The 19589-nt window shown below is 42.4% G+C and overlaps 1 pseudogene; it reads left to right on the top strand.

Moving 5' to 3' along the window:
* Positions 1 to 7723: 7723 nt before the first annotated feature.
* On the top strand, positions 7724 to 18908 carry LOC101399657 (large ribosomal subunit protein P1 pseudogene; annotated as a pseudogene).
* The last annotated feature ends 681 nt before the right edge of the window (positions 18909 to 19589 follow it).

Below are 19589 nucleotides of genomic sequence, written 5' to 3'. Positions count from 1 at the left end.
AACAGAGGAAAAACAAACAGAGGGGACAAATAGGAAACAAATACCAACATGGCAGACCAAAACCCAATCATATCAATAATCATATAAAATGTAAATCAACTAACTGCTCTAATTTAAAAGCAGAGATTCTCAGATTGTACAAGAAATCAAAACTTCACTATAGCCATTCATAAGAAAGACATTTTAAACAAACAATCATGAACTGGTTAAAAATAAAAGGATGGGAAAAAATGTACCATGCAAATACTAAACATAATGTGGCTATATTAATAACAGAGAAGGTAGTGTTCAAGACAGATAACATTATTGAAGATAGAGTATTATTGAAGACAAATAGTATTATTCATGAGAAAAGGTAAATTCAACAAGATAACATAACAATCATGTATACCCAAACACCTTATAACAGGGCATCAGTATACATGAAGCAAAAATGACAGAACTAAAGGGAGAAATAGAGAAATCCACAATCATACTTGGAGATTTTAACATCTCTCTCAGTAATTTATAGACTAAGCACAGAAAAAAAATCAGTAAGAACGCAGTCTATTAGAAAAACAATTTGATATTTATTGAACACTGCACCCAAACTTTTCAGACAGCTTTTTTTCCAAATGCATATGAAATAAACACATAAATAGAGCATATGCTGAGCCACAAAATAACTCTCAATACACTTCAAAGGGTTGAAATCATACAAAGTCTGTTATGTGACTACAGTAAAAGTGTTTAAAATCAATCACACTAGGGTATTTAGAAAATCTCTGAATCTTTTGTAGATAAACAGCACAAGTCTAAAAAGCCCATGCACAGATAAGGGATCACAGGGGAAATTAGATATATTTTGAACTGAATGGTAATGAAAACACAAAACATCAAAATTTGTGGAACGCAGTTAATGCAATGTTTAGATAGAAATGTACAGCTTTCAATGCCTATGTTAGAAAAGAAGAAAGATATAAAGTCAATAGTCTAAGCTTGCACCTTGCGAATTTTGATGAAGAGCAAAATAAATACAAAGTAGAAAAAAGTAAATAATGAAAATAAGAGTAGAAATCAAGGTAGGAGAAAATGGACAAACAACAGAGAAAATTAACAACTGTAAATAGGCTCTTAGAAAAGTTTAATAAAATCAATGAACCTCTGGCAAATCTGATCAAGGAAAAAAAGACCACAAATGATCAGGAAGGAAAGAAGTGTTATCACTACAGATCCTTTTAATATTAAAAGGAAAATGGGAACATTATGAACACTTTAATGTCAGTAAATTTGACAACTGATATGAAAGGGACAATCCCTTGATAAAACACAGTTTTTCAAAACTGACACTAGTGAAAAAAAGAAATCTAAGTAGCCCTAAATCTATTTTAAAAATTGAATTAGTAATTTAAAAAGCACTTACACCAAAGAAAACTCCAGTCTAAATGGCTTCAATGGTAAATTATGTCAGTCATTTATGGAATCATAATGCCAATCTTACATAATTTTAGAAATGTTGAGGAGGAGGAAACACTTCCTTATTTGTTTTATAAGGCAAGCAGAACACTGATACTGAATCCTGAAAAAGATATTACAAGAAAAGAAGGTTATAGAACAATATCCTTCATGAGTGTAAACAAAAAAAGTCCTTAACAAAATATTAGCAAATCAGATCCAGCAATGTATAATAGAATAAGATATCATGACCAAGTGAGATTTGCCACAGGAATGCAAAGTTTGTTTAAAATTAAAAAAATAATCAATATAATTCACCAAATTAACAGAATATAAGAGAAAAACTATATGATCCTTTCAATAGATGCAGAAAAATTATTTGATAAAATTTAATACCCTTGAATAATGAAAAAATATATAATCTCTATGATTTTTTTTAAGCTAGGAATATAACACATCTTCAATCTGATAAAAAAGAATTTATAAAAGCTACAACTAATGTCCTACTTAATGGTGAAAGAAAGTTAGCAACAAGACAACAAGGTCCACTTTCACTACTATGAAATATTGTACTGGGGTCCTAACCAATGCAATAAGGTAAGAAAAAGAAAGAAAATTCACACAAATTGGAAAGAAAAAAGTAAAACTATCTTTCACAGATGACATGATTTGTGTGGAGAAAACCTTAAAAAAATCTATAAAAATAGTACAAAAAAATAATTAGTAAATTTATTAAGGTTGCAGGATACAAGCTCAATATACAAAAATCAGTCTATTCTCTCAGTGAATACTCTGGATGAATAATTGGAAAATAAAATTTAAAATATTATTTATAACAGTATCAAAATTATCAAATGCCTGGGGATAAATCTAATGAAGATAGGCCAGACCTCTATGCTGAAACCACAAAATATTGCTAAGAGAAATTAAAGAAAATCTAACTAAATAAAGAGATATATCATGTTCATTGATTGAAGGATTCAATATTGTTAAAATGTTTATTCTCTCAAAATTTACCAATAATTCAAAGCAGTCCTAATCAAAATACCAGCAGGCTTTTTTTGTAGAAACCAATAAACTGATTCTTATATTTACATGGATAAGCAAAGAGGCTAGAATAACCAAACAATATTGACAAAGAAAAACAAAGTGGGAGGAATTATACTTCCTTGCTTCAAGACTTAACTATAAAGCTAAAATAATTAAGACTGTGTAGAATCATCATAAAGGTAGACAAATAGATCAACCAAACAAAACAGAAAGTTCAGAAATAGACCCAATATATATGGTCAGTTAATTTTCAATTGAGTTACCAAGTCAATTTGATGAGGAAAGAATTGTCTTTTTAAGAAATAGTGCTGTAACAACTGAATTTTCATAAGGAAAACAATGATCTTAATCCCTACCTCACTCTCTATACAAAAACCAATTTGAGATGCATCAAAAACCTAAATATAAAGCTAGAAACATAAAGCCTCTAGAAGAAAACAAAGAAAAATATCTTCCCAACTTTATAATAGCAAAGATTTCTTAAGACACAAAAAGGATTAATCTTAAAATTTAAAAATTGATGAGCCAGACCTGATGGGCTAGTGGTTAAAGTTCGGTGCACTCTGCTTCAGCAGCCTGAGTTTAGTTCCCAGGCGCAGAACCACACTACTCGTCTGTCAGTAGCCATGCTGTGATGGTAGCTCACGTAGATAAACTAGAAGGACTTACAACTAGAATATACAACTATGTACTGGGGCTTTGGGGATGACAAAAAGAGAGAGAGGAAGATTGGCAACAGTTATTAGCTCAGGGAGAATCTTTCCCAGCAAAAAGAAAAGGAAGCCAGTAAAATTTAAAAATAAATAAATAAATAAAAATTGATAAATTGGACTTCATCAAAATTAAAATTTCTTCTCATCATAGAAACTATTAATAAAATGAATAAAATGAATATAGAAGCCACAGACTGGGAAATAATAATAAACATAAATATATACATATATATGGCAAAGAAATTGTTCCAGATTATATAAACTTTATATAATAAAGAATAATTTATAATTTATGTATTTTATTTATATAAATTTTTATTTTATATACAAATTTTATTTGACATATAAATTTATAATTTATTTAAAATTTTTATTTTATCTGTATAAATTTTATTTTATTTCTATAAATTTATAATTTAATATATATAAACTATATATTTACATATAAATATATGTAAGTATATATAAACTGTAAATTAATAATAAAAAGACATACTATTCAATTAAAAAGTACATTTCAGGGGCCGGCCCGGTGGCTTAGTGGTTAGGTTCACAGGCTCCACTTCGGCGGCCTGGGGTCTTGCAGATTCGGATCCCGGGCCCGGACCTACACACCACTCGTCAAGCCATGCTGTGGCAGGTGTCCCACATAAAATAGAGGAAGATGGGCTCAGATGTTAGCCCAGGGCCAATCTTCCTCAGCAAAAAGAGAAAGACTGGCAACGGATGTTAGCTCATGGCCAATCTCCCTCACCAAAAAAAAAGAAAGACAAAAAGAAATAATTCAAAATAACTAAAAGTGACATGCACAAAAATATTAACCATAGTATTGTTGTAATAATGTAACCTGAAGCATTTCAAAACCCAACATTGGGTAATAATTAAAGTGCAATAAATATACTTTGTAGAATATGTTAGCCATTAAAAATTATATTTATCATGACTATACATGCTGAAGACATATTTATGCTATAGTTCTTTACATTCTCATAAAAATATACATATGAAAAACACTAAAAGGAAATAAACTGTAACAATAAATTGTTGTCTTGGGCTTGTGGGAGTTTTTTTTCTTCTCAACTTGGTTGAATTTTGATATTTTTCTTTCTTATAAAAATATTTTCAAATTTTTTTGGTTTTTCTTTCTTCTTGATATTTACAATATTGCATTTTTCTATCCAAGAACATAATTTTTTTATAGTTATTCATATATTATTTATGTCATTCCATCATTTTCTTTCTTTGATTGTTTTTTTATCGCACAAGAAAACCATGGCTACATTTTCATTATTTTTCACGTTATATAAAAGGATCTCAATATTATGCAATAGTTTTAATTTCTAGGAAATAAGCTTTTAACCTGCACTTTAATTTGTGACTATAACAAATGGGATAGACCTTTCCAATGACCCAAATACTCATGCCTACCAGATAGAATCGTGATATACATGTTTATAATGATACAAACATTAAGTATATTTATTTTAAAAGCATCTGAAAATATTAGCAGTGGTTAGTCTCTGGGTAGTGAGATAACGTTAAACTTCTTTTTTCTTGTCTGCTTTTCCTACAGTGAACATGTATTATTTTGTGATAAAGAGAAATAGTAAATTTCAATCCGTATTTCAGGCTCCTAAAGCCTTGGGCCCAATCCTGATCCAAGTCAGGGTCAGGGAAATGCAGCATTCCCCAGGCCAGAAGCTTTCCCATCATGCATTTCATCTTGCTGTTAACACTCCACTTCTGGTCACTTGACTTTGCACTTCTTCCTGTGCCACTTTCTTGACTTTAATAACCTGATGCTCTGGGGCTTCCTCCTCTGGCCCTCAGCCATGCTCCTACCAGTCCCACTGTCCACACCCCCCCACTGTGGGGTCAGTAAACCTGTTAAGTAAGTGCAGGAAGCAGGGACTCTCAGTCTAGTCTCTCCCTCTTGGTTCCTGGGCTTCTTGGTGTCACACAGGCAACTGGAGTGATAGCTGTACCTCCCTTCCCTCCCTGAATCCCCAGCACCAGAGCCTGCTCAGCCATCCTAGCTCCTGTTCCTGACAGACCTTTATTAACCACGACAAGGGTTTGGAACACCTGTGAAACATCATAATCTCCCCATCTCCCTGTAGAAGCAAATAGAGTTAAAAGAGGCTGTGGAGGGTGGAATGGTGGCAGGTGCATCCCTGGAGAGCCCAGCTCCAGCCTTCCTCGCCTGTCTGTCTCCCCCTCTCAGCACAGATCTCTCAGGAGCCTGGCCAAAACTGCTGAAGGAGAGCTGAAGAGGTGACTGCAAATTGAAATGAACATCCTGCTGAAAAGAATTCAGAATGGTGATAAATAGCTTTATGGGGCCCTAGCATATGCAAACGGCAGAGGACTCTCTCTCCCCATCTGCCCCTGAGTATAAATTAGAGAGAGAGATGAGTTCCTCGTCCCTTCCTCCTGCTAACCCTTACAGTACTTAGAAAAAGGAAGAGTGGCCACGCCCAACAAGGAGGACCAAGGAACAGCTCAAATTAGAGGGAACCTCGTTAAAATATGTCTCCTCATTGCTATTCAATCACTAATTGACTTTTCCTCTTCACTTTAATTTTGACATTGGTGTCTTGATTAATTAACTCTGTCACCAAATCCCCAGGGTGCCACAGAAGGACTCACCAGGAGTTTCTCTCTCTATGTTCCAGCCAATTTGACAGGTAGGCTCTCCCTGGCCAGTTCCCCTGGTAATGACCTGAGCTGTTGTAGTCCCTTGAGGAGCAGAAACACATTGTAATTCTCTAACCATTGGCAGTGGGACCTGGCCGGCAGGAAGAGAAGCAGAAAGCCTAGATTATTGCTCTCCCTCTCTGGCAGCTCATAAATTCCTTCTCTCTCTCTGCGTTCTCGTATGTATATGAAGTTCATCATGGAAACTGTGGCCAATGGGAGAGATGGATCACAAGTGTTGTTTCTGGGTAAGCCTCCTGGGAAATCATTTGTTCACTCACTTGTTCATTTATACATTCATTCATACAGGTATTTAACTTATTTTTGATTGGCCTGTGCTAGACTTGGGGGGGGTCAAAAGAAGTATAAATTATGACACTTATAATTTTAGTTAGAGATATGACATTCTCTTATAAAAATAGAAGCCAAGATGTGGTGTTCAAAGAAAATCTCCAGGTGGGCCAAGTCAGTTGTCCTAGATATTTTGGCCATGTGTGCCCTCCTCACTTCTGGGACCCTCTGGCATATTTCAATATGCGATGAGGAATCACAGTGAAGCCACCACCAGGTCGAGATTTGGTGAGACAAGTTAAAAAGTCAAAGTTCTCTTCCCCAGCCTGGCTTTCTCCATTCTCTCTTCTGGAATGGAGGGATAAGGCAGCAGGAGAAGGCATATAAGGGAAGGGACGTTTCCACTTCACTCCCTTTTCACCCCACCCCAAAGAGGAGGAAGATTGATAGTTTGGACTGGGCTACCTATGAGTGGAGCCACTTTGCCCTAAAGGTGGGCTGGGGGTCTGCTTTCTGGTCTACACTGCACTGGCAACTCCCAGACATGTTGTTTTTTCCTTCTCTTTTCAGCTTAGTGGCAGAAGTGGCATACTGCCCCAGGGACCCACTCTCCTTGAGCACACCCCACCATCTTGTCCTCTTCTCTCTGTCGCTTCCACGTAGGAAAGATAAAAGACTCATGACCAGGGAGTGAATTTTCTTCCTATGATAGTTGGTGTGGGGAGGGGGAGAAAACATAAGCCACAGTTGTTTCTGTTTCTTCCAGCCTAGCTTACAAAAGCCCTCTGCATTGGGGTTTGGGATCCACCCTCACTAGCAATGAGGTGCTGTTTTATTTTCCTTTTACAATTTTCATCATACACATCTTTCTCTAGAAGACTCATAGAGATGAATGCTGTGAGCTTAGGCAGAATACTGATATTCCAGGGTCCCTTGTCCAAAAACCATCAAAGAGTGCCTGATAGCTGTTCTATGAATGGAGAGCTGAGGAGGCCAGGCTAGGCCAAGTCATCCCCCAGTGTGCCTCCTGCAGAAGGCCTGTCCTGATACTATTTTTAGGGCTCTACCCTAATGGAACTCCCTTACCATGTGCTCAGTATCTGAGACATACTTTTCTAGATTACCCTACTTCTTGTATCTCCTAATTGCATTCTTGGTCTATTTTTTAACCTACCTTGGCAACCAACATTAATACCCCTCTGTTTAAAGAAAAAAAAAATCCTAATGGCTTCCTCTAGCCCTTAGAATAAAATCTAATCTCCTCAGCACAGCCTAGGTGGTAGATTATATTGTTGATCTCAACATCTGCTGCTCCTCTCTATGGGAGGACTGTACGTCCCACTCCCAATGACATCACATTTGGCCCTGTGATCTGCTTTGGCCAATGACAATGGCACATCTACTTCTATGCAGAAGCTTTAAGCCATCACATGGTCCTCCACTTTCTCTTTTTCCTCTGCTAGGAAACCAGCACTGTCCCAGATAGGAGCTGTCCCATTTACCTGGGTCCTGGTGTGAAGATGTGCAACCAATCCACAATGGACATGGAGCGTGAGTGATAAGTGAACTTCTTTACCGTATGCTACTGAGATTTGAGGGTCATTTGTTACCATGCAGTTTGCCCCAATCTGAGTGATACATTCTACAATGTGATCTGATCCCGACCACTTTTCTGATCTCATGTCCTGCTTTCCATCCACTTGCCCACTACATTCCAAACACCCTGGCCTTCTTTCTCTTCTCTGGACATGCCAAGCTTGTTCTGACCTCAAAGCCTTTGCGTATGCTGTTCCCTCTGCCTGAATTGCTTTTCCCTGAGGCTTTCACGTGGCTGGCTCCTCTTCATTATTCAGATCTTGGTTCAAAAGCTACCTTCTTAAGAAATGCCTTTCCTGAACCCCTATCTAACATAGCCCCCAGTCCTCCCTATCACATTATCCTGTTTTATTTTGTATAATTTATTATTTGTTTTCCCTCCTTGGAATGAACGCTCTGTGAACATAGAGACCTTGTCCATCAGAGTCACTTCTGTATCTCCAGACACTAGAAGGTCACCTGACACACAGGAGACACTCAGTATTTGTGTCATGAATAAATGAATCTCTCCTAAGCTTTAAACCCATTTTCAGGACACCTCTTCCTGGAAATCCTCAAACTCCACAGATCCAACACAGAATTCATAATTCTGTCCTCTCTTCCCTCATCCCAACTTCCCCCGCCTCCTCTGTTCCCTGATTAACAACATCATCATTCACCCCTAACCAGAAACCTCAGAGGACTTTTCCATCCTCCCTCTTGCTCACTTCCCCCACTTCCAATCAGTCACCACACTGATCCTTTTTTTTAAATCTCTCTCTAATCCACTTCGTCCTCCTTCCCACGCACCTGCCCTCACTCAGGCCCTCATCATCCTTTGCCTGGATTATCACAATCTTTGCAGAACAGGGTTCCCTGTTTCCAGTTTTCTCCCCTCCCATCTGTGCTGCACACTGCCACCAGAATTATCTTTCTAAAATCTGATAATGTCACTCCCCTGTTTAGAAGGATTTCAAAGGAGCTACAGGATAAAGCTTAACTCCTTAGAGGCCATGAGATACCTCTGCATTCTGGCACCTGCCAAGTGTCCAGGGTCTCTCCTACAGCTCGCTGTCGGACCCGTCACCCCATCCAGCCCCGAGGAAGCAGGGTAGTGGCTCCAACACGGGTCCCTCTCCCTGGGCTGCCCTTCCCCTGCAACCCCTTGCCCCCCTGGACACACACACTCCCATCAGCTCGCATCCACCTACTGTGAGCTTTCTCTGCTCCTCCTCAGCCATCTGAGTTACCAGCACTCCTCTGTCTAGCTCTCCCAGCTCCTCCTTCCCCTCCTCCTGCAAAAATGAAAATAGTTCTAATTATGAGCTCCATCCTTTTTCATCCTTTAGCACGTTATGCAAACCTCTATTATAAGCCATCACATGGCATTGTATGCTTTTTGGGGACAGGTTTGTCTCCCCAAAAAGTCTGTGCATTCCTAAGGGCTCAACAGGTAACCTTTCTTGTTTGAGTCCCCAGTACTTCACACAGTGCCTGATAGACACAGTATGTGCTCAATAAATCTTGTTCCAGGGAATAGACAGTATTAAGTATAAGGAGTATACTTATACTAATAGATGGACTAATTATATTACAAGCTAGAGCATTCATTTGCATGATATGACCAGGGAAAAAGAATGCAAATGATAGTGGGATCAACTCTCAGTCTCCATTCTGCCCTAATAAAGCTACCCTACAAAATGGATACTCACCTAGTAGCATAGGAAGAGGATCCCAGAATTTCAGGAGCCCTATGTACTCATTTTAGTTCCAGACCTCACTAGTCCTTGGACCTTAGGTGTGGCTCTTAAACTCTCCTTTACTGCTTATATAGCTTTCTCCCATGTGCATACTACAAGAAAGGGCTTTACTAATGCTGCTCCCATTTTACAGATGGGAAGAGGGGAATTAAGTGATGTTCCCAAACCACACGATTAGTAAGCTGCAAAGTTAGACCTTGAACTCAGGGTCTCTGTTTTGCAAACTCTGCACCATCCTTACCCAGCTGGACTGTCTTCCCGTCAAAGGAGAGCGTTAGTAAGTAGGTTATTTCCCACTCCCATCACCTCTAGAATGCTTAATTCCAGTGCTCTCTTCCCCCCGGGCTGTCTTGAGACACTCTTCCACCTAACCTCTCACAGTCCCAGGCACCCATCAGGGCCAAGCCTCCGGGGGGTGGGCCGGGACCCCCAGCTCCTCACTCAGGAAGTAGAGGCTACCCCCAACAAGGAGCAGCAGGGCCCTCAGCGCAGCCAGTCTGAAGCCCGGCTGTCATGTTAGGAGATTCAGATTCCAACTTAATACTATCTGAGGCTCAAAATAACCCCTCCAGTCTCCCTGCTTATGTCTTAAACGTGGTTCTTAACAGCAATGATGGCACCTGTGGGGGAGGAAAAAGAAGGGATTTAGGCTGGGAGTTGGTTTCATGTCACCTAAAAGGATTATTTTATACCATCAGAAAGCTAATTCCCCTCCTACTAAGGGAGGATGGATTAGGTCTTTACTTCAGATGGTACTTTATGAAAAGATTATTTAAAGAGTATAGGGCAAAATGGATACATCTGACAACATCTGCTACGGCTGGGGTTTTGGCTGCCTGAGAAACAATTGTTATTTATGCAATTAGTAGATTGCTTGCATCAGTGCTAATCTCTATGCTGTCTGCACACAAACGTCCACACACTCCTGTTGTGGCGTTTTCTTCCCCATGTCCTCCTATTTTTGACTAAGACTAACACAAAATGCCACCGCCTCCATGAAGTCTTCCCTGGTCTCTCTACCCAGAAGTGGACTAGCTCCCCTCCTCGAAGGTACTGTATTATCATACCCTGCTTTGTGCAGGAGCTCTACCTGCCTGTGCCTTCTCCCCGCAGACCTGAGCATCTTACATACATAATACTCAAGCCCCACAAGGCCATGCGTACAATGGGCAGTGAGAAATGTAAAAGCTTCTCTGTGCTCTGTGGATCTTAGCTGTCCGCCCAGGCAGTGTAGGGAAGCAGAATTTTGGAGGCCTCCAGGGGTCAGGAAGGCACTGATGTTGCTTGGAGTGGGGTTCTGCCCATCTGAATCTCGCCATATTGTTATCCACACAGGGGTTTGGGGCTGAAGAGTGCATGGTGTGATCTGCCATCCTGAGAGGCCTCCAGGAAACTGCTATCCAGAGCATCTAGTCAGATACCCCGGGACTCATGCTGCTCGCTTACTTACGGTGGAGCAGTTTTGAGAAAAGTATTGAGGAACAATGCTGGATTACTCTTCTGAAAAGTCCTTGGGCGTGGTACCACAGAAGTAAGTCTGGACTCACTCAGAGTTGAAGAAGGCTATCTCCTGAGTCCCCAGAAATCTGTGAATGGCACCTATGTTCATCCATAGCACTGCCACCCCCAATGACTGCTGACTCTCCCAGCCTCTCCCACATCACTGTCCTCCGGCCCACACTGAACTAATGCCAGCCGTCATGCCTCGTACTCTTCCCTGCATCCAAGAAACACACAGTTTCTTCTGCCTGGACTCCCCTGCCCTCAGCCCTTCTCCATCCCATGAATTCCTCCCCCACTCCTTTAGATGTCACCTCTTCTCTGAAGCCTTCCCTGATGCCTCTGGTAGATTCAGGGCATCCTTGTTTTCCTAGTATTCATTATCTGAGATAGAGAGAGGCAAAAATCACCATATATGGAAACATTCACTAATAAATGGCCACTCATAATAAATAATCGACAACTAGTATTGAGTGCCCATCCTGTACCAGGAGCTGATCTCTGCACTTGGAATTCAGCTATGAGCAAAATAGACAAACAGCTCCACCCTTGTGCAGGGTGGGACAGCAATACAAAATAAACACAATAATAAGTAAATTATATAACATGTTAGAGGTTGATAGGTGTGTACAAAAGGGAAAAAGTAGAGAGGGTAAAGAGGATGGAGAATGTTGAGGGCGATGAGAGAGGGAAGGGCAGGGTTAAATGGGGGGGTCTGGACAGGCCTCCTCGAGCAGGTGACATTCAACCAAAGACTAAAGAGACAAAGGACTGGTCAAGCAGATTTCCATAGGAAGACCATTCTTTGAAAACTGTGGCCCGGGGGCCGAACCCAACCTGCCACTTGTTTTTAGATGGCCCACCAGCTAAGAATGTTTCTTATGTTTTTAAAGAGTTGAAAAAAATCAAAAGAAAAGTAGTATTTCATGACACATAAAAGCTCCATGAAATTCAAATTTCACTGTCCAAAAATAAAGTTGTATTGGAACACAACCACCCTCCTTCATTATGTACTGTCTATGGCTGCTTTCGCGCTGCAGTGGCAGAGTCGAGTAGCTGTGACAGAGGCCTTCAAAGCCTAAAATATTTACTATCTGGCCCTTTGCAGAAAAAGTGTACTGACCCCTGAGTTAGAGCAAAGGCCCTGGGGCAGGAACAGGAATAGGAAGGAGACAAGCATAGCTGGAGTGAGAGGGGTGATGAACAGCGGGGAGGATAGGGCGGGAACAGGCTGGGGAAGGAGTGCAGATCCTGGAAGTTCTTTCAGGCCATTTGGTTTCATCTCAATAGGGAGTCATTGCAGGATTCTGATTAGAGGAGCCACAGAGTCTGACTTATATTTCAAGACGTCTTCAGCGGCTCTATTGAGACCAGAGTGTTATCTTAAGGGGCTATTGCCATTACTTAGGTGAGAAAAGACAGTGGCTCTGACCAGGGTGGTAGCACTCAGTGTAGGTGATAAGAAGTGGTCTGATTCTGGGTATGTTTCAGACACAGAGTCAACAAGATTTCCTGATGGATTTGACGTGGGATGTGAGAAAAAGAGAGAGACAAAGGAGGACTGGAAGGTTTTGGAGTGAGCAATTGGAAGGTGGAGCAGGTTTGTGGGGACATATCACGATTTCATGTATCCATGCTGGGTTGAAGTGTCTGTTAGACAAGCCACTGGTGATGCTGAGTGTCAGCTGGATTGATGAGTTTGGAGTTCAGAAGAGAGGACCGGGTAGAGATATGAATTTGGGAGTTGTAAGCATGTAAGTAGTATTTTAAATCATGGGACTAGATGAGGTCTCCGAGGAGGTGCATATAGAAAGAGAGAAGAGGACTGATTGATCCTTGGACAGGTCGGCCTTAAGGACTCAGAGGAGAAAGGAAGGAAGCAGCAGAGGAGGCTAAAAGGAGTGTCCAATGAAGCAGGTAGAGACGAGGACAGAGCGGAAGCCAGGTGGAGAGGCCGTGTCAAGGAGGAGGAGAGGTTATCCTGGTCCAGTGGTGCCGCAGTGTAAGCAACATGAGGCCAAGGGCCGATCACTGATTTAGCAACATGGAGGGTGCAGGTGGACTTGACAAGAACAGGTTTGGGGGAGAGACTGGAGTGAGAGCTGATTAAAGTAAATTTGAGAGTGGGGAGAAAGAGAAATTGGAGAAAGTGAGTATAGACAACACTTTTGAGGAGGTCAGCTGCACAGGGTAGCAAAGAAATGGAACACCAGCTGGAGAGGAAGGGCGTGTTGATGAGTATAATCTAACAGAGAGCAAAACTGTGATGCCGTAGGAGAGGGGGGATTTTTGCTAGAGCAGAGGAGACTGGCCGGAACTGGTGCACATATGGATGGACCGTGGAAAGTCCTCACTGCCCACGGAACGCTAGCACCTTTCCATACCACCATGTTAGGAACTTTGTTCAAACTTATTCACTTATTCATTTATTCATTCATTCTACATAGTTTCACTGAATGCCCTCAACCTGCCTGGTTTGGTTCTGGACACTGGGGATACACAGCGTGGACAAGTCCAATGATCTCTGCTCTCTTGCAGGTTACATGCTAGTGGGGGAGCTTTTGAGGGTAACTGAAAACTCTGAGTTTAATTGACTCAAAAGGCAAGGACATTTAATATCTCCTGTAATGAAAGTCCAGATAAAGGTTCACAATTATGCCATTATTACAGCCTCAAGCATCACAGTCATGCCATTATTGGAGCTGGAATCAAAATGCACCACCATTGTCTACTTTTCTATCCCCTATGTTGACAGTGATTTTCTTTAAAGGGATAATATTTATAACCCCAGCACCTACTGCAGCTTCTGACACAGGGAAGGAACTTTTAAAATGTTTGCTGAGTGAATACAAAAAACCTGAGAGCTGGGGAAAAAGCCTCCTTTAAAATTTCTCCATAATATTCACCCCTGTGAGTTACTGAGCTACGCTTTTCAAAAGCAGAACATCCCTATGACGTCTAACACCTTCGTGCAGACAGGTGTCCATGCTGAAGTTTAAATTAGTTTCCCTGGATACTTTTCTGTTAACAACCAGCTGAGATCAATGGTCCCTTATCAATTGGATTTTTCCATGCAGCGAGATGAAGGGGACATCTGGGAGGGGTAATTTGGAAACTGAGGCACTACAAGGTGACGTGAGATTAGAGGTTCTGACCCAGTGGTTGGTCCTGGTGACAGCATCAGGACACTAATACCAGTGGAGGGGACATGGTGGGGGGACACGAGAAGGGGTACAGGGGGAGAAAGGAGGCGAAAGGGCTCATTCTACCTGAGGTCTTGCCCCTGGGGCCCCCTTGGCGAGTTGTCCTGACCTGCATCTCAAGCCAGCAGGGGAGTTGCTGACACAAGTCACAGCCTGATTCCCAGGTTTCAGGAAACGGAGCTTCCAATTTTCAAATGGTCTTTCCAACTGTTTGAATTAGTAGGCTGCCTATCTGTGATTACTTTTCCACTCTTCTAAAATTTCTGTCAGTATATGTGCTTGGAGAGAAGAGACATCTTGTTTTCACTGGACAATCCTAGCCGCTCCCAGTTTCAACTGTTGAGGGGTGAACGCTGATGACACCCTCTTGCTGGTGTTTCCAGCTGTTGATGGGGGCTCTCAACCTGAAGGTCATCCTCCTGCCTTCATTGCTGTTCTGAGGCTACCGAATGGAGCGGGGTCTGGGAAAGACTTTGCAGTTTTTCCAGGCACACCTGTGCGTGGATTTGACCTTGCGGTTTTAGACGTCTCAAACCACCATCATCGATCCAACACCAGCCACATGATCTGAGAATAATTTTGTATTCTGGCTTGTGAGGTCACAGTAACAGTAACAATTCAAGTTTCACTGGCTAGAGCTTATTCAGAAGTTCAGAACCCTGTCAATTGGCCCTGGGCAAGTGTTTCTAGAAATTCAGACACACAAGAATCATCCCACCAAGCAACCCCTGCCCCAGAGCCCTCATGGCACTTTGCTTGAAGTAAAAGTGGGGGCAGTGTCCCTCTCCTCCATTCTGGATACCTGGGGACCCAAGCAAGGCGCTGAGCACCCTGACCCCACAGAGCCCTTCAGGAGAACTGGCCATGGGCTTCTGTCCACACCTCCATCTTCCACAGTATGCAGACCCCAGTCTGTGGGTCAGAAGGGACAGACACAAGCCATCTGCCTGCACCCCCGTCTCCCTCCTCCTCTGGCTTCCCACCGACCCCTGTTCTGCTCTGCCGAATGCGGCTCTGCCCCGCCCCCATTCTGCACTGACCAGTCAGGGGTACTTCAGTGCAGTACAGAAACCAAGGTCGCAGGGTCTGGAGTCACGACAACCTGGGCTCCAATGACAACTGCGCTAGTTACAAACGGTGCAACCTTGGCCACAGGACTTAACCTTCATAAGCTTCCGTTTCCCAAACACGAGCTGAGGAGAAGGATTCCTTCTTTACAAAACCATTGTGAGAGTTAAAGGAGATCATGCATGGAAAGGGTTTAGGATAGCAACAGGCACATGGCATGGCTCAGTAAATGTTAACTAACTGTATTTTTATATATTTTTTCTTATAGTTGTTCCATGCCTAAATTTGACCAATTCCCATCACTTTCACCATTAATATCTCTGATCGACTCCTTACCTTCTCCTGCCAGATTACTGTAAGTGCCTCCCTACATTTGTTCTTGCCTCCCTACGATGAACCTGCACAGAGCAGATAGAATGCACCTTTCCACACATAAACCAGATCATGTGTATCCTCCACTTCAAACTCCCATCACTCTAGAATAAAGCCAGCCTGCTGTTCACGCCCCTGCCTGTCCCACCCCATCCCCCCTCCTCCCCACTCTCCCAACCTCTGCCCAGCCTCCACGGCAATCTTGCTTTTCCTGGACACGCTGTTACCTGTCCTCTCTCACGGCCTTGACACTTGGTATTCCTGCTGCCTGCATAGATCTCCATATCACTTAAGTCTCTGCTCAAATGTCACCCCTTTGTCCTTCCTGTCCACCTTACCTACACAGACATCCCTCCCCCAGGGGCACTCTCTATCCCCCTACCCTGCTCTAAAGCCTTCATGGCACTTGCTATCATCTGAATGTTTGAGTCCGCCCCCCAAATTCATATGTTGAAATCCTAATGCCCAAGGTGATGGTATTAGGAGGTGGGGCCTTTGGGAGGGGCTTAGGTCATGAGGATGGAGCCCTCATGAATGGGATTAGTGTCCTTATAAAAGAGACTCCAGAGGGCTCCCTCGCCCCTTCCACCATGTGGGGACAAGTCAGCAGTCTACAATCCAGAAGAGGGCCTTCACCAGCCCCTGACCATGCTAGTGCCATGATGGTGGACTTCCAGCCTTCAGAACTGTGAGAAATAAATTTCTGTTGTTTATAAGCCACCCGGTCTATGATATTTTGTCATAGTGGCCCAAACGGACTAAGAAAGTACTTATCACTATATAAAACTATACCAGTTATGCATTTATTTAATCCATACTATTTATTTTGTGCAATATTAATATAATATTTTATGCAATATTAATTTAATACATAAAATAATACCTTCTTAACAGCTTCTATCTCTTTACTGTGCTTTATTTGTCTGAATAGCACTTATCACCACCTGACATGTTATTCATTTGTTTTTTCACTAACTTGTAGCCTGTGTGTCTCCATTAGACTCAGGCTCCCTAAGAGGAGCAATCTTGTTGGTGCCTGAAACAGTGCTCAGTGTGTAGCAGGCCTTCAATAAATATTTGTTGGGTCAATGAATAATTTCATGCCCTTTACAGTCTTCTTTCTGAAACACAAGTCGCCTCTCCACATCCCTGTCCCCCACAGCCCGGTTCTCCCGCATCCACCTCAGTGTTGGAGAGGCCCGTCTAACCTCTGGGCACCAGCAAGGAAGGTTTACTCCAAGTAGACACGGACCATTACAGAGCAGCTAGTGAGGAGATTCACTGCTTGTTCAGTGCTCTGAGTTCAGAGAGTGAAGTCATAGTCATCAGACACAGGCCAGCGTGTGGATGGGCAGTGTCCCCCTGAGAGGCCTCCGAGGAGACAGCAGCCACAGGCCAGTGTCCTTTCCCGGCAACAGGATAGCCGACTATAGTGAGAAGGGCAGGAGCCATGATAAGGTGGCCTGTTACCTGTCTGGGTTTGAAACCAAAATGCCCAGGGTCCCCGTCTGTCTTGCAGCTTCTCATGAACTTGCTGCAGATTCTCCTCTTCAAGTGTCCCCGGGACAGTGGCCTTGACTTTGGGCCAGTCAGGCCCTTCATCCTCTCTATTTTGAGCTGTCAACACAATGCACTTTCAGCCAGCATAAGTTATGCAGCCTGGTACATGTGTGTGTGTGCACGTGTGTGTGTGGTAAAATATACATAACACAAAATTTACGGTTTTAACCACTTTAAGTGTGCAGTTCAGTGGCATGAAGTACATTCACATTGTTGTACAACCATCGTCACTATCCATCTCCAGACTTTTTCATCCTTCCAAACTAAAACTCTGTGTCCATTAAATAGTAAATCCCCCCAGCTCCTGGCAATCTCCACTCTACCTTCTGTCTCTGTGAGTTTGACTACTGTAGATACTTGACACTAGTAGAATCATACAATAGTTGTCCTTTTGTGTTTGGCTTATGTCACTTAGCATAATATTTTCAAGATTCATCAATGTGGTAGCATGTATCAGAATTTCCTACTTTTAAGGTTAAATAATACTTCAGTGTATGTATATGCCACATTTTCTTTATCAATTCATCCATCAATGGACATTTGGGTTGTTTCCACCTCTTGGCTATTGTGAATGATGCTGCTATAAACATTGGTGTACAAATATCCATTCAAGTCTCTGCTTCCAATTCTTTTGGGTATATACTCAGAAGTGGAATGGCTGGATCATATTCTATGATGCGATGTTTAGTTTTTTGAGGAACTGCCATACTGTTTTCCATAGTGGCTGCACCATTTTACATCCCCACCAGCAATGCACATTGTTCCAATTTCTCCACATCCTCGCCAACACTTACTATTTTCTGTTTTTTTGGTAGTAGCCATCCCAATGGATGTGAGGTGGTATCTCATTGTGGTTTGATATACATTCCCTAATGATTAGTGGTGTTGAACATCTTCTCATATGTTTATTGGCCATATGAATTACTACTTTGCTTTTGTTAGAAAAATCATGTATAACAAAACTGTTTACAGTCTAACAAATTACAGAAATACCAGAGTTACAGTCTAACGTAGCCCCATTTAAGACATCTGAATTGGTTTTGTTCTCCCAATTTCACAAATTTCCCTCTTTTTTATCTAAAGGGGTTCTTATAATAGGTCATCCAGGAAACCTGGTTTCGTCACACCATAGGCAGCCTCCCAACACCTGACTTGATTGATTGCTTCCTTCTCGGTTCCCATAACATAACCCCAGATCTCTTCAAATGTTTTCCTCTAGGCATCTTGTCAAGGTCAACATATTCACTTTCTTTCCTCGCTGCTGCTAAGGTGCTCAGACCTTCTGAGAAGGCTAAGGCCCCCTTGGGGTGAGGCCGTCACTTCCAGCAGCCGCCTGCCCAGCACTCACCCGCACCATCAGTCTCTGAGCTTCCCTGTGTGTACTTGGCCCTCGGTCTGCACGATGATGAGGTGATGCTGACAGAGGATAAGATCAATGCCCTCATCAAACAGCCGGTGTAAATGTGGAACCTTTCTGACCTGACTTGTTTCCAAAGGCCCTGGCCAAGGGCCACATTGGGAGCCTCACTGCAGTGGGGGCTGGTGGCCCTGCTCCAGCAGGGGGCGCTGCACCAGAAGGAGGTTCTACCTCATCCAGCACTGCTGCCCAGGAGAAGAAAGTGGAAGCAAAGAAAGAAGAATCTGAGAAGTCCAATGATGACATGGGCTTTGGTCTTTTTGACTAGACCTCTTTGTAAACAAGTTCAGCAAAAAGCTGAACTCTTAAAAAAAAAAGTCCATCCAATCTGCCTGTCTCTTCCAGATCCACTTGCTGCTTCCTCATTATCTTCAGCTGTTACGACCACTCGCCTCTTTCATCAATGCCTTTTTCACAGTGTCCACTTGCTCACTTCCCACTCTCTCTCCTCATACCAGTTCAGTCCAGTTGGTTGTGCTTCTCCCAGCCCCTCTGCTCTTGTCTGGTTTCTGCGGCTGTCTGTCCAGATCCAATGTCTGCTTCTTTTCCCTTGTCCTTCAGCCCCATTTGGCTCAGGTAATAACGTCTTCTTTATTGACACAAGTCTGCCTTCCCCTAGGCATCCTTCTTCCACTCTGGTCACTTCTTAATCTTCTTTGCAGGTATCTCTTCTTTACATGGTGTGCCGATGTTTGCATTTCACAGAGCTTAGCCTACCGCTCTTCTCTACACACTGTCCTTGGGTGATTATACACATTCCCACTGCTTTAAGTACCATCCATAATTTGATAACCCCTAAATTTAGACCTGCTATCACATCACTCCTCTGAGTTACAGACTCACATATACAACTGTCTCCTTGAAATGCCCACTTGGGTAGCTCATAGATATCTCATAGTTAATACAGCCAGCATTAAATCCTTGATTTTCCCCCCTCAAATCCTCAGTT

Source organism: Ceratotherium simum, chromosome 1 (assembly GCF_057802395.1).
Source record: "Ceratotherium simum simum isolate JZ-2026a chromosome 1, ASM5780239v1, whole genome shotgun sequence".
Classification (NCBI taxonomy): Eukaryota; Metazoa; Chordata; class Mammalia; order Perissodactyla; family Rhinocerotidae; genus Ceratotherium; species Ceratotherium simum.
This window is presented reverse-complemented; position numbering and strand designations above follow the sequence as displayed.